The 14880-nt window shown below is 42.4% G+C and overlaps 1 pseudogene; it reads left to right on the top strand.

Annotated features, from left to right (window-relative positions):
• Window positions 1-9078: 9078 nt before the first annotated feature.
• Window positions 9079-14880, top strand: LOC108919554 (myosin-6 pseudogene; annotated as a pseudogene).

The following is a 14880-nucleotide window of genomic DNA, read 5'->3' as shown; positions in this document are numbered from 1 at the left end:
GTGTCAAGGGGCATGATTTAGTATTCTGGCCTGCCAAATCCTTGGAAGTCATGGGAAAAAGTACATTTCCTCACCAGCTCCATTTAATATCCCTTAGTTTCACTGCACTTTTAAAAAATTTTCTAGGTCACATACACAAGTTCAGTCTTTTCAATAATTAGTCATATGCTGAAAAACACAACGCAAATTTTGAGTATTCAGAGCCTGTGGTTCAATAATTTGTCTTAGTAATAAGACTGCATGGCTTTCGGTTATGAGTCAGTGCTTATTAACACTTGACGTGCTCACAAAATCCAGGTGTAAGATGTTGTCAACATCCTTTGGTGGAGACACGTGAAGGAACTGCCCAAAAAGTACCTTCTGCATCTGCAAGTTCGGGACTTTTTCTGATTATAAATTGCTAATATAAAACCCAGCATGAGCAAAGCAGTGCCAAAACCCATGACACAGAAGAGATGAGAGGAAAAACATCCACAGGGAGGCTGACTTAATTACAGCCCTCCAACTGGTCCAGGACACCTTGCTTGAGGCAGCCATCCTGCGAGAGAGTTTCATTCTGTTCCTCGGAGGTCCTTTCCCCAACAGATTCGTATTGCAACACCTGTGCCCTGCTGGGGACTGGCCTGTTGTTTTTCCTATAAAGATAAGTTTGTTTCAGTTACTTGCACTCTGTTGTTCTGGGATAGGCTCTGGACCATCACGACCCTGCACTGGGCAAACGGTTAATGATAATGAATGACTAAATGAATAAACGAACGAATGGGCAAACAAATTCATTTTAGTTTTAGGTTTATGTGCTGACGCAAGAGGTAACGCTGGTGCCTGACAGCTCTTGGACTGTTGTTTCAGCCATAGGTTCTACTCTGCTCAGTGTGTGTGGAGTTTGTGTTTTCTACCTGTGTTCTCCTGGGGTCCTTCCTACAGTCTAAAGACATGTTTCAGGTGAACTGGTGACTCTAAATTGCGGTTGTGTGTGTGTGTGTGTGTGTGTGTTTATATGACTGAAAGAATGTAGGTGATTGCCCTGTGATTTACTGGCATCCCACCCAGCATTAACCCTTCCTCGCATTCTATGCCTCTGGGATAGGCTGTGGACCACCGTGACCCTGCACTGGACAAGTGGTTGTTGATAATAGATGAACGATTATTTGCACGGGTGGAAGTATAATTTTATGTAAAACAACAAACAGCAAGTATGCGTCTTGTTTGCTTTCATGTACATCTTTATTGATGGCCCATGTTTTTGAGACAAAAGTTTATAGAGCTCTTCCTATTGTTGTTTTACATGTGTTATACATCGTACATAAAGTTGGCTTAAGAAAGGCAAACCCACACCCAGACCCTGAGTTATACCTGTCCACATACCCGAGCTGCATGTACCACACTTACAAAGACTGTGAATCCGCCTCCTGCTCTTCAGCTGAAAGTCACCCACGACTCGCTCGTCCCCCTATTCTGTTACCTTTAAAGCACTGTTCAACAACTGTCATTGATTTTTGTGGAGTTTTTTTTCTTTTCCAAATACGGATTATTTAAGTGACAGTCACTCAGTTCACACTGATCTGCATGTATTCTTTTCACTAGCCAGTTTCAGTTTGTTACCAGACAATGGTGTGACCTAATAAGACTTGTCACTGAAGAGATCCCAAAAACTCTTGAAGCTGTGACCCAGTGCAGCCTGTGCATCTGCCTTGCAAACCTTCTCTGTTCGTCCCTTATAGCGTTCACGATGCCCATGGCCTGACTCATTATCATATAATAATCAGGTTAATATGTTAATATGTATTTGCAGGTAACTCTCAGGTTGCAGATGTACGTTTAGCTTAGCTACGTGGTGGCCGTGGGTGGCCAGTGCCACCCCTGACTGAAGCTCGGCCACCCCTCTGGCCACCTCTGTTGTGCAAAGCACCCTGACCACCCTGACCACACTGACAGGTGACTTTTTTTCGCCGCTCAAACTTGTATGATGCGCATAGTGTTCCGTGCGGCGCTATTAGGCTGAAGAGCTGCGAACCGCCCGCACGGCACAAACCTCTGTGTGTAGGAGGGAAGAGTAGGAGCGGGAAAATTCAATTTCGGTACCGTTACTGCAGCCAAGTCCAGCGCAAGTGAGCAACGCAAAAGGATACGGTGATCAGGAGAGTAAAATCAGTGTTGTTTACCTACATTTCACTTCCATTTCGTGAAAGTTTGTTAAAGCTGAGGTACTACTGCGATGTTTCATCATGAGAAACAAAGTTAGCTTAATGTCGAGTAACTCAGCTAATGTTAGCTAAAGTTCCTGCAGCTGCTAGCTAGCTAATTTTTTAAAAGTAACGTTACCACATAAACATTACCACGTCATGCGCTTACATTATGAGTCCGTCACTGTTTTTTCTGGAAGTAACTATTCAATTTAATACTATTAAAAGTGTTTCTTGATAGGTGTGTTTGTCTAAACTGTAGAGCATGAGGAAAGCAGGGGAATATAGGAAGATACTTTCCTTTTTTACAAACTGAGGACCAGTAGCAGTAAAACTGAAAATGACAAAGAAAGAGGCAGGGAAATGAATGCTACAGAGAGGGAAGAAGAAGCAGGGGAAATGTGTGATGCTAAGAGAGACAAGGAGGAAGCGGAGATACAGAGGGAGCTTGTGGAGAAGCTCTACAGAGACAACACACATCAGACCAGAATCAGAGATGAGCAAAAACATTCATGCAGTCAGTCATTGCCCACCAGCTATGTAGGTTACATCAATTGTATCTGCAAACATAAAAAAAATAATTTCCAATACCAAATTTGCATCATTAGCATCTAAATATACAAATAATGTAGAATAAGGATCGTATTAAGTGATATTATAATGTTTTTACAGACATTTCTAAGTACTGCCACTGTAATTTCTTGTGTACATTTGTAATAAATAAATTCTGTAGAATTTGCTTTTGATATAGCACGTCACAGTTATTTGTGATTTTTTTTTTTGGCCACCCCAATGAAATCACTGGGTCTTACCTGGCCACCCCTGAAAAAAAGTTCTGGCTACGCCCCTGCTCCTGTTTCAACAAATTACATCCCATTGACTCATCGTATGGCCTTGCATATTAATAAAAATGTGAGAAAGACTAAACCACACTGAAAAACAGGCTTGAGCTGCTACACAACACTCATAAGAAAGACTGCTTCAAGGAAGACTTCAGTTCCAAAATGGGATAATAAAAGGACACCTTTAAGATTACACCAAAGCAGGTTATCTGGTTTTCCACTGAAGGGTCTGAAGGCCTGAACTCCTATTTCAGACTCCCACATCTCCAGAAATAGAGTCCAGAAGGACCTCTTGAACCTCTGCTAACTGTCTCCTGGCACTGGCTCAGTTGGTGGAACAAGATAATCGGTGCCGCAGGACAGCTTTCATTCCGCAGTGCCTCTGGGTCCTTTTCCGGATCCTATTTTGGATACAGTCATAAAGCTGGCGATTGCTCTTGGTTATACAGAAGCAGACACCGGGAATTTCAGACAGGTTTTTTTTTGCCTTAGCTGTTGTTCAAAGAATGAAAAAAGGTTCTTTTTTGACACCAGACAAAGAATGGTTAACATTATTATACAAAAACTTATTCCCCACCATACATTCTGTCCTAGACAGAATTTCAGTCTTGCTCCATTTGGAATGAAAGGTTATCTGCTGTTTCTAAGAATATGTAACCAACACTGAGCTCCTTTAATAGACAGCAATGCTTGCAGACCAGATCCCATTTTTCCACAGGTCATGAAAAGGGGGAGTCTGCTTATGAGCCTTAACTGACTCAAAGTAAACTAGTGAATGGGACACTGCAAAATTAATGAAGGGGACATGGCCAGGGACGTGTAAGGACCCTGGATAGACATCTCATAATCCCACCATTCCAACAGTTTAAAGAGTGAGCGGACTTAGTGTGAGAAGGATCTGTCTTTGAATGGGCTCCCACTGGGGCTGTGGAAGCAGCTGACTGGGCAGAGAGGTGCCAAACCACAGAGGCAGCACTATACATATGATCCCAAGTTAGTTCTCAGGTATTAAACACAAGGTAGCCCCTTGGAGCAGCTAACTGGGAATGAAGCTGATATTGAGCTGAAATCTGACTGTAAGCCTTTGAGCAGACTGCTTGGTGAGGAAGCTGTAGGTGTAATCTGTAGGTGATGGGCTTGAGCCTCTGGAGATGATGTTATTCCAGCAAATTCAATTCACACAGCACACCTCCCCTGGCACCTTCCGTTGCAAAACAGCCACTTACTCCAGAAGCATCTGCGTAGAGTCAATTACCCAGTAACAAAGATACATAACACACATTGCATGCCACTTAAGGCCTAAGTGTGAACATCTCCTGGATCACAAAAAGATCAAAATTATATTAGTATTAAATACTTGAAAATATGTCTTCGTGTTTTCATGACTGTACTGGGCAATGGTACCTATGCATGATTAGCATCTCGGCCATCAGTATATGTTGTTTAAATAGTTTTATTTTCAGTATCATATTGAATCAATGATTCAGAAGACATGGATGCAAGCTGAGAGCCTTTCCGTCAGATATTTTAAGGGGTTTCGAAAACCAGTTAGAGTGACTCATCTTTTGCATACTGATGTGAAAAATGGCAGTTTAAATCACTAAGGGTTAAAATTTTGAACCAGAATGACACTTCAAGCAGCTCTGTAAGTTATCCATTTTTAAATGGACTAGACCTCAAGTTTCAGAGGAGCCACTCAGATGCAGGTATTCTCCATTCTGGCACCACTGACACTTTTCTCTGGCAAAAGAGTATCACAAGTCAGTCTAAAAGCATAGAAGCAGCCTTTTTCTAAGGGTTAATTATCACATTGTGCTGAAGTTTATGCAGAAGGGAGATCTGAAAAGCTGAGCAGAGAAGAACTGCAGTGACATGTATACATGTCATGTTCTGCCATTAGCTGTACCTCACACAGCCCTCTGATCTGATCAGACCTACAGCATCATGCTATGTTCATGTGTTTTCTAAATATATTTACATTTTCTGAGATGTAAATTGAATTGACACTGGGGCATGAAATCATGGCTTCTGTAATGACATTACATTCCCAGGAGTCCAGAGTAGCTGATTGGTTGTTTGGATAACCAGTTATGCTGACAGGTCAAAGATAATAGATAACCTAAATAGTAATAGATAATATATAACAGACAACCAGATAAAAGACAACCTTCCCAAAATTAATGCATATGCCACCAGAAGTCAAATTGCCAGAGAACATACAAATCTACCTATTGAGAATGATTTTTTCTAAATGCATGTGTCTGTAGACAAACATTTCCTCCTAACATCATGCACAGATTATTGTTAGTAGGGATTTTTTTTGCTATCAGGGGCTTAATATATCTTAGTCTGACAGAGCCTAGTTGAATCTTTCAATAAGATCATGCACATAGTGTGAGTGACAAGGTACACAGAACATGGCGGTACAGTAAAGTGCCTAAGTGATGCTCATGCCGTGTTCCCTTCTACACCTCCCACCTCTCATGTAATGGAGACTGGGACTGGGAACTCCAGGCCTTCGGAAGCAGAGTTCAACAACCCACTGGGACTAATCCATCACAATGACAACCAGCTGCCCTGCTGCCCACTCCATGGATGGGCTCCTCCGCCTTGAGGGTGGCGTGGGGAAACCCTTTAAATTCCCACTGCTCAGCCGCCCTGTAATTATGACCCCTGGCATCTATATCATCACCAGCTGGTAATAAAGGGCTTGCATTTGCTATCAGAACTTGGAAGAGCTAATGTCAGCTATCTCTTTGATGAACTCAGGACAACCAAGCATTACAGATATAAGTAAGTCTGCTGTGCTTCTCCTAATCATTGGTCAGACACCAGGCGTACTGAAGATGTTGTAGAACAAAAACTTATAAATGTTGCGTGTCTGATGAATGTGTCCATCTTCTATTTCTTCAGTAATCTTTGTTACCTGATCATACATAAACATTTCTTTATTTTAGCAAGTTCTGAATTTATTCCACTTGTTATTTAAACTACCTGACAATTTCCTTGAAGTGATAACAAACGGGTGGATAATCAGATTTATATTTAAGTAAATATTGGTTTCGGTAGACAAACCAAATGTCCTTAGGACTGTATCTGTAACCAGAAACACAGGATCTCATCTGGATACAGAAACCGCTTAAACCTTATCTACTAAGATACAAAATGAGAGTAGATTTATCACCTGTTCCAATTTATTTGAAGAACTGTATTCCACAGAGAATACATCAAGCACTTGAATGTTTAATTGTGCTCGAGGCTTTTCCTGACATGCATAACAACTGCTCAGGTATTAGACACAAAAGAGAGCAATAGTCCTCAGATGAGTTATATACAAGTATTTGGAGATACTTGTAAACATCTAGAAAAGGATATGCTTGGTATATTCCCTACTCCATGGCTCATGTTCACCCTGAGAGGAGGCATGTCATCTGGATTGACTTTCAAACATTTCATGGAAAGGACATGATAGCGATATCACAGGACACAGGCCCAAAGAAGTGCAGGCTATTGTGTCACTTTGCGATGACAGACTTGTGTTATCAGCGCACAGAAAAGCACTTGAGCAGGGTGAGTGTATGAAGTGAGTATGTATGGGACATTATGAAGCATCAATTCACAGGCATTATCACGTAAAGGGCTCCAGTTGTTGTGAACCCAGTAAACTCCAGTGTCGGAGGACCAAAGGTGTTTCTGGTTGAAAACAATGAGCACTGCATACCATACAGCAGACTTTACAAACTTTAGGGAGACGTTAACATTTGAAGAAAATAACATGAGAGGGAGGAACCTTCTTGCCAACTATCAGTCCTGCAAATCTATCAGCAAAGCAACCCTGCAGTGTGATTCACAGACCAGTGAACACAAGCTGATCACTTTGTTCATACATTGTAATATAAATCTTGTCTGATCTCCAGTTACACGTGGAAGCTAAAAACACATTTCCTGTTACTGTAAAAATACAACAAATTGTTACCTACACCTCTGATACTATGAAGTTAATACTGAAAAGTGCCCTTTGAGAGACAGAGATTTATATGACAATCAGATATTACTGAATAAATTAACTAGAACTGACTTTTTTCTTGGATTTTGTCTAAAAGAATGACATCACCCAGCACAAAAAAAAAATCAGCTAAATCAACAGCCAGTTAAACAGGACTACTGTGGGTGGATTGATAAAGCAATCCATATGAGTCACAAACTGTACTGAGACCAGAAACCTATGAGACAGGAAGTGCCCATGAGTTTGAAGTTGGCTGGTTGCACCATGGACCTTCAGGGTGAACTTGTTGAAAACCATGTTTTGAAAATTAATCTGGGCACAACTAACAAACAATATGCTGCATGTAGCAAGAGAAGCCTGAAAGTATAATTACTTTACACTCATTCATCTGCAATATGTTTTTGCATTACTGAAGGGCTCTTACAAACTTCAATTAAAACGGTAATCACAATGCTTCTTAGTTTTAAGTTTGGAATTTTAATTTTGTTCTTTCAGAACTGCCAAATAAATGATTTCCGGATTAATCTCAAAGGAATGCAACTGAGACATTGTAACTTAATTAACATGTTGAAATAAAATATTGAAAATCATTTCACATACTCCAGATACAGTTTGCTTTTTTTAGCTAACGCACATTATAAAGTAAAAATTGCTGAGTATTTTCTAAATTATGTTTAACATTTTAGAAAGAACTGAAAATGACAGGAAGCAGTAAGGTAAACAAGGTAGAAAAGTGCAAGGAAACCACTTCCTAGCACATATTATGCCATATTGCCCTAGGACAACTAAAAATATTTCATTTAAGATCTTGGGATAAAACTCTAAAGACTGGAAAAAAATGTTACCAGCATGCGACTCTTTTAATATATCTATGCTCAGACCTTCAGTGATTAGTCAGACTGAAATTCCTTCATTTTTCATGATACACCAAAAGGCCAAAGCATAAACCAAGAGAGCTATCACTCAGTGGTGCCTTGGCAGTCCTTATTTATGGGCTCTCTTCCTGCACTTCCAAGTAATAACTCAATAAGCCTTACAACTGGATAACAAATGTATTTTCTTCATGCCTACATGTTCTGGGAATTGGCAAGCTGTAGGGAGAAAATGAATTGCCCTCTCGGTGTAACTGGATTCAACAAAGAAGTGAGTACTGCTGATATTTTTAGGTAGATCAGAAAAATACATATAATACATGTAATACTGGGTAATGTATCCTTTCCAAAAATACAAAATGTACAGTAAATCTTGCTCACAATGGATTATATTCCCCAAAAGAATTAACATCCCCAAAAGGAGACTGTGCAACAGCCTCCCATAAGGGTGCGCAAGGTAACAACAGAAAAGCTTTGCGATAAAATAATTAAAAAATTTATATATTTTTTTAATGTTCTCAGCAATAGGCATTGAAACGCATCCTATAACATTGACCACTCAACTCACAACTTAATTCCAGCTAATTACTAAATAACCTTTATGACTTGTTTTAAAAATGAGCTATGGCTGGGACATATGGAAAGCATGTTTAAGAGCAAGGCTAAACTTACAATCTCCACGGCTAGAGGAGAGGAGGGTGTCAGTGCCATCTCCCTGACGGTTTCGTGATAAAGCCTCAGGCTCATCGTTTCAGTTCTATATTTACTTCCAATCACTATCAGTCTTTTCTGAATCAAGCTTGCAACTGTTTCAGCTTGTACCTTTCTATGTGTCATAAATTTTTCTTAAACTTGATATGCACAGAATGTTATTCAAATGTGTATTTGTTTATATATAAAATACATGCTTGTGGGACTGTGTGAGAATGGGGGGGTATAGGATGTGAAACGGTCTAGGGAGATAACAAAAGAGGTGTTAGGTATCCTTAAATGGACATTAGAACATACTTCCTAATCTCTGAAGATAATTTCTGGCTCTCTGGTCCTCAGCAGCCTCCTAATTTGGCATTTGCTTGCCTTTATAAAGTACTGAAGTAGCAACAGGTTACTTACACTAAGCTGCATTGTGCCTAGTAAAAGTCTGTTGACTTTGTGCTCCTGTTAACACTTCTGCAATGGGTGACTCTCTTATGGCTGAGTTTGGGAAAGCTGCTCCATACCTGAGAAAGTCAGAAAAGGAGCGCCTTGAAGCTCAGACCAGACCTTTTGACAGCAAGACAGAGTGCTTTGTGGTGGATGAAAAAGTTGAATATATCAAAGGCAAGATCATCAGCAAAGATGGGGGAAAGGTGACAGTGAAAAAGGAAGATGGGACCACTGTGACAGTCAAAGAAGCCGATGTACATCCTCAGAATCCACCAAAGTTTGATAAAATTGAAGACATGGCTATGTTCACTTTCCTCCATGAGCCTGCTGTGCTGTTCAACCTCAAAGAGCGTTACGCAGCCTGGATGATCTACACCTACTCGGGGCTGTTCTGCGTAACTGTGAATCCCTATAAGTGGCTGCCAGTGTACGACAAGGAGGTTGTCATTGCCTACCGGGGAAAAAAGAGATCAGAGGCTCCTCCACACATCTTCTCCATTTCTGATAACGCCTATCAATATATGCTCACTGATCGGGAGAACCAGTCTATCCTGATCACCGGAGAATCTGGAGCAGGGAAGACAGTCAACACCAAAAGAGTTATCCAGTATTTTGCTAGCATTGCTGCTGTTGGCAGTGGAGGTAAGAAAGATACAAGCAAAGGTACACTGGAGGACCAGATCATCCAGGCTAACCCTGCTTTGGAAGCTTTTGGCAATGCCAAGACTCTGAGGAATGATAATTCCTCTCGCTTTGGGAAATTCATCCGTATTCATTTTGGAGTGAGTGGTAAATTATCCTCTGCTGACATTGAGACATATCTACTAGAGAAATCTCGTGTTACCTTTCAGCTCAAAGCAGAGAGGAATTATCACATCTTTTATCAAATTCTGTCGAACAAAAAGCCAGAACTCCTGGACATGCTGTTAATCACCAATAACCCTTACGATTATGCCTACGTCTCCCAAGGAGAAGTAGCAGTTGCATCCATTGATGACTCAGAAGAACTGGTTGCCACTGACAATGCCTTTGACGTGCTGGGTTTTACTCCAGAGGAGAAAACGGGTGTCTACAAGCTGACTGGTGCAATCATGCATTATGGAAACATGAAGTTCAAACAGAAGCAGCGTGAGGAGCAAGCTGAGCCTGATGGCACAGAGTCTGCTGACAAGTCAGCCTACTTGATGGGACTTAATTCAGCCGACTTAGTGAAGGGTCTTTGTCATCCCAGAGTCAAGGTTGGCAACGAGTACGTCACCAAGGGTCAAAGTGTATCACAAGTCTACTATTCCATTGGTGCACTGGCTAAGTCAGTGTATGAGAAGATGTTCAGCTGGATGGTAGTCAGAATCAACCAGTCTCTTGAGACTAAACAGCAGCGCCAGTATTTCATTGGAGTGCTGGACATTGCTGGATTTGAGATCTTTGACTTTAACAGTTTCGAGCAGCTCTGCATCAACTTCACCAATGAAAAGCTGCAACAGTTTTTCAACCACCATATGTTTGTACTGGAGCAAGAGGAATACAAAAAGGAGGGTATAGACTGGGAATTCATTGACTTTGGCATGGACTTGCAGGCCTGTATTGAACTCATTGAAAAACCCCTTGGGATTTTGTCTATTCTAGAGGAAGAGTGCATGTTTCCAAAGGCCTCAGATCAAACATTTAAGTCCAAGCTTTATGACAACCATCTGGGAAAGTCAAGTATGTTCCAAAAACCACGCACAGTGAAAGGGGGTCCCGAGGCACACTTTGCACTCGTGCATTATGCAGGCACTGTTGATTACAACATCACAGGCTGGCTGGTAAAGAATAAGGACCCACTGAATGAAACTGTGGTGGCGCTTTATCAGAAATCCTCTGTCAAACTCCTCAGTCACCTCTTTTCCAGCTATGCAGCAGCTGATGGGGCAGATAAGCCTAGCAAAGGGGCAAAGAAGAAAGGGTCTTCCTTCCAGACTGTGTCAGCACTACACAGGGAAAATCTAAACAAGCTGATGACCAACTTGAAGACCACTCACCCTCATTTTGTGCGCTGTATTATCCCTAATGAAAGCAAGACCCCAGGAATCATGGAAAACTGTCTTGTGATGCACCAGCTTAGGTGCAATGGTGTACTGGAGGGTATTCGCATTTGCAGAAAAGGTTTTCCTAACAGAGTCCTTTATGGAGATTTTAAACAGAGATATCGCATCTTGAATGCTTCAGCCATTCCTGAAGGTCAGTTTATTGACAGTAAAAAGTGCACAGAGAAGCTGCTTGGCTCTCTTGAAATTGACCACACTCAGTACCGCTTTGGGAACACTAAGGTATTTTTTAAAGCAGGTTTGCTGGGCACTCTAGAAGAGATGAGAGATGAAAAGCTTGCTCACATTATTACAAGGATCCAGGCCAACTCTCGTGCTCTGCTCATGAGGGCCGAGTTCAAGAAACTTGTGGAACGCAGAGATGCACTGATGGTCATCCAGTGGAACCTTCGCTCTTTCCTAGGTGTGAAAAATTGGCCTTGGATGAAGTTGTATTTCAAGATAAAGCCACTACTGAAGAGTGCTGAATCTGAGAAAGAAATGGCCAACATGAAGGATGAGTTCAACAAGCTGAAAGAAGCCCTCGATAAATCTGAGAGCAGACGAAAAGAGCTTGAAGAAAAGATGGTGTCACTTCTGCAGGAGAAAAATGACCTGCTTCTCCAGCTGCAGTCTGAACAGGATACACTTACTGATGCAGAAGAGCGCTGTGAGCAGCTGATTAAAAGCAAAATTCAGCTGGAAGCTAAAGTAAAGGAAATCATGGAGCGAATGGAAGAAGAGGAAGAGATGACTGCAGACCTCACAGCTAAGAAACGTAAACTGGAAGATGAGTGTGCTGAACTAAAGAAGGACATTGACGACTTGGAACTGACACTAGCCAAGGTTGAGAAGGAGAAACATGCCATAGAAAACAAGGTGAAAAACCTCATTGAGGAAATGGCCTCTCAAGATGAGAATATTATGAAGCTGACAAAAGAGAAGAAGGCTTTGCAAGAGGCACATCAGCAAACACTGGATGATCTTCAGAGTGAAGAAGACAAGGCTAACTCATTGAGTAGGGCTAAAACTAAGCTTGAGCAACAGGTGGATGATCTTGAAGGTTCACTGGAGCAAGAAAAAAAGGTCAGGATTGACCTTGAACGTGCAAAGAGGAAGCTTGAAGGGGATCTTAAACTCACTCAAGAAAATGTGATGGACTTGGAAAATGACAAGCAGCAACTGGAAGAAAAACTGAAGAAAAAAGATTTTGAAATCACAAGGTTAAACAGCAAAATAGAGGATGAACAGGCAGTAAGCGTGCAATTACAGAAAAAATTGAAAGAGAACCAAGCACGCATTGAGGAACTGGAAGAGGAGCTGGATTCAGAGCGAGCAGCACGTGCCAAAGTAGAAAAACAGCGGTCTGATCTTTCCCGCGAACTGGAAGAGATAAGTGAACGTCTTGAAGAAGCAGGAGGTGCAACATCAGCTCAAGTGGAGCTTAATAAAAAACGTGAGACAGAGTTTCAGAAGTTACGCAGGGACTTAGAGGAGGCCACCCTTCAACATGAGGCCACTGCAGCTACTTTGCGGAAAAAGCACGCAGATAGCGTGGCTGAACTGGGGGAGCAGATTGACAACCTCCAGCGTGTCAAGCAGAAGCTTGAGAAAGAGAAGGGTGAGCTGAGGCTGGAGCTGGATGACTTAGCTTCCAACATGGAGACCATAGTCAAGTCCAAAAACAACCTAGAGAAGATGTGCCGCACTCTAGAGGACCAGGTGAGTGAGTATAAGGCCAAAGCTGAAGAAAATCAACGAGCATTCAGTGATTTCACTACCCAAAGGGCAAAACTGCTCACAGAAAATGGAGAGCTGAGCCGTCAGCTTGAGGAGAAAGAGTGTCTGATCTCTCAGCTCACACGAGGGAAGAGTTCCTTCACTCAGCAGCTGGAGGACTTGCGCAGACAGCTTGAGGAAGAGGTGAAAGCCAAGAATGCATTAGCACATGCAGTGCAGTCTGCGCGTCATGACTGTGATCTGCTCAGGGAACAATATGAAGAGGAGCAGGAGGCAAAGGCAGAGCTGCAAAGAGCCCTTTCCAAGGCTAACAGTGAAGTGGCCACATGGAGGGCTAAGTATGAAACTGATGGCATCCAGAGAACTGAAGAGCTTGAGGAAGCTAAGAAAAAGCTCGCTCAGAGGTTGCAAGAGGCTGAAGAGGCCGTTGAAGCAATGAATGCCAAGTGTTCATCCCTTGAGAAGACCAAGCATCGCCTACAAAATGAAATTGAAGACCTCATGCTAGACCTTGAGCGATCCAATGCAGCATCTGCAGCTCTTGACAAGAAGCAGCGGTCCTTTGACAAGGTCATGGCAGAATGGAAACAAAAGTATGAAGAGTCACAGTGTGAGCTAGAGGCATCTCAAAAGGAAGCACGCACCCTCAGCACTGAGCTCTTTAAACTGAAAAATGCATATGAGGAAGCACTGGACCAGCTAGAAACCACAAAAAGAGAAAACAAGAACTTACAGGAGGAGATTTCCGACCTCACTGACCAGCTTGGAGAGGGAGGAAAGAGTGTTCATGAGCTGGAGAAGATTAGAAAACAACTAGAGCAGGAGAAAGCTGAACTGCAGTCAGCCCTTGAGGAGGCTGAGGGCTCCCTGGAGCATGAGGAGAGCAAGATCCTTCGCACCCAACTGGAGTTCAACCAGGTAAAGGCAGACATTGAACGAAAGCTATCTGAGAAGGATGAAGAAATTGAACAAGTAAAAAGAAACTACCAGCGCATGGTAGAATCCTTACAAACATCCCTTGAGTCGGAAACCAGAAGCCGAAATGAAGCCTTGAGAATCAAGAAAAAAATGGAGGGTGACCTCAATGAGATGGAGATACAACTAAGCCAAGCCAACAGGCAGGCAGCTGATGCTCAAAAGCAACTTAGAGTCATTCAGGGCCACTTGAAGGACATGCAGTTGCAAATGGATGACTCACTGCGAGCTAATGAGGATCTGAAAGAAAACACTGGCATTCTAGAGCGTAGGAACAACCTAATACAAGCAGAACTGGAGGAACTGCGTGCCATAGTGGAGCAGACTGAAAGGGGACGCAAACTGGCTGAACAAGAGCTCACTGAGGCCTCAGAGAGGATGCAGCTACTTCATTCTCAAAACACTAGCTTGATCAACCAGAAGAAGAAAATGGAAGGAGACCTTGTACAACTACAGAATGAGGTGGAGGAGGCATTACAGGAGAACCGAAATGCTGAAGAGAAGGCTAAGAAAGCCATCACAGATGCAGCCATGATGGCAGAGGAGCTCAAGAAAGAGCAGGACACCAGTGCTCATCTAGAACGCATGAAGAAGAACATGGAGCAGACCATCAAGGATCTGCAGCATCGTCTGGATGAAGCAGAGCAGATTGCTATGAAAGGAGGAAAGAAGCAAGTTCAGAAACTGGAAACCCGATTAAGAGAGCTGGAAAATGAGTTGGAAGCAGAACAGAAACGCAATGCAGAGTCTATAAAGGGAGTACGCAAGTATGAGAGGCGAATCAAGGAGCTCACCTACCAGATTGAAGAGGACCGTAAGAATATGACTCGCCTCCAGGACTTGGTGGACAAACTCCAGCTAAAGGTCAAGTCATATAAAAGAGCCACAGAAGAAGCTGAAGAGCTGGCCAACACCAACCTGGCCAAATTTCGCAAGCTGCAGCATGAGTTAGAGGAAGCCCAAGAAAGGGCTGACATTGCAGAGTCTCAGGTGAACAAGCTTCGTGCCAAGACCAGGGATGTACCTGGCAAGAAGTCCCTTGATGAATGA

The sequence above is a fragment of the Scleropages formosus genome, chromosome 15 (genome assembly GCF_900964775.1).
Source record: "Scleropages formosus chromosome 15, fSclFor1.1, whole genome shotgun sequence".
Classification (NCBI taxonomy): domain Eukaryota; kingdom Metazoa; phylum Chordata; class Actinopteri; order Osteoglossiformes; family Osteoglossidae; genus Scleropages; species Scleropages formosus.
The sequence above is the reverse complement of the archived record's forward strand: the minus strand, read 5'-3'. Positions and strand labels throughout refer to the sequence as shown.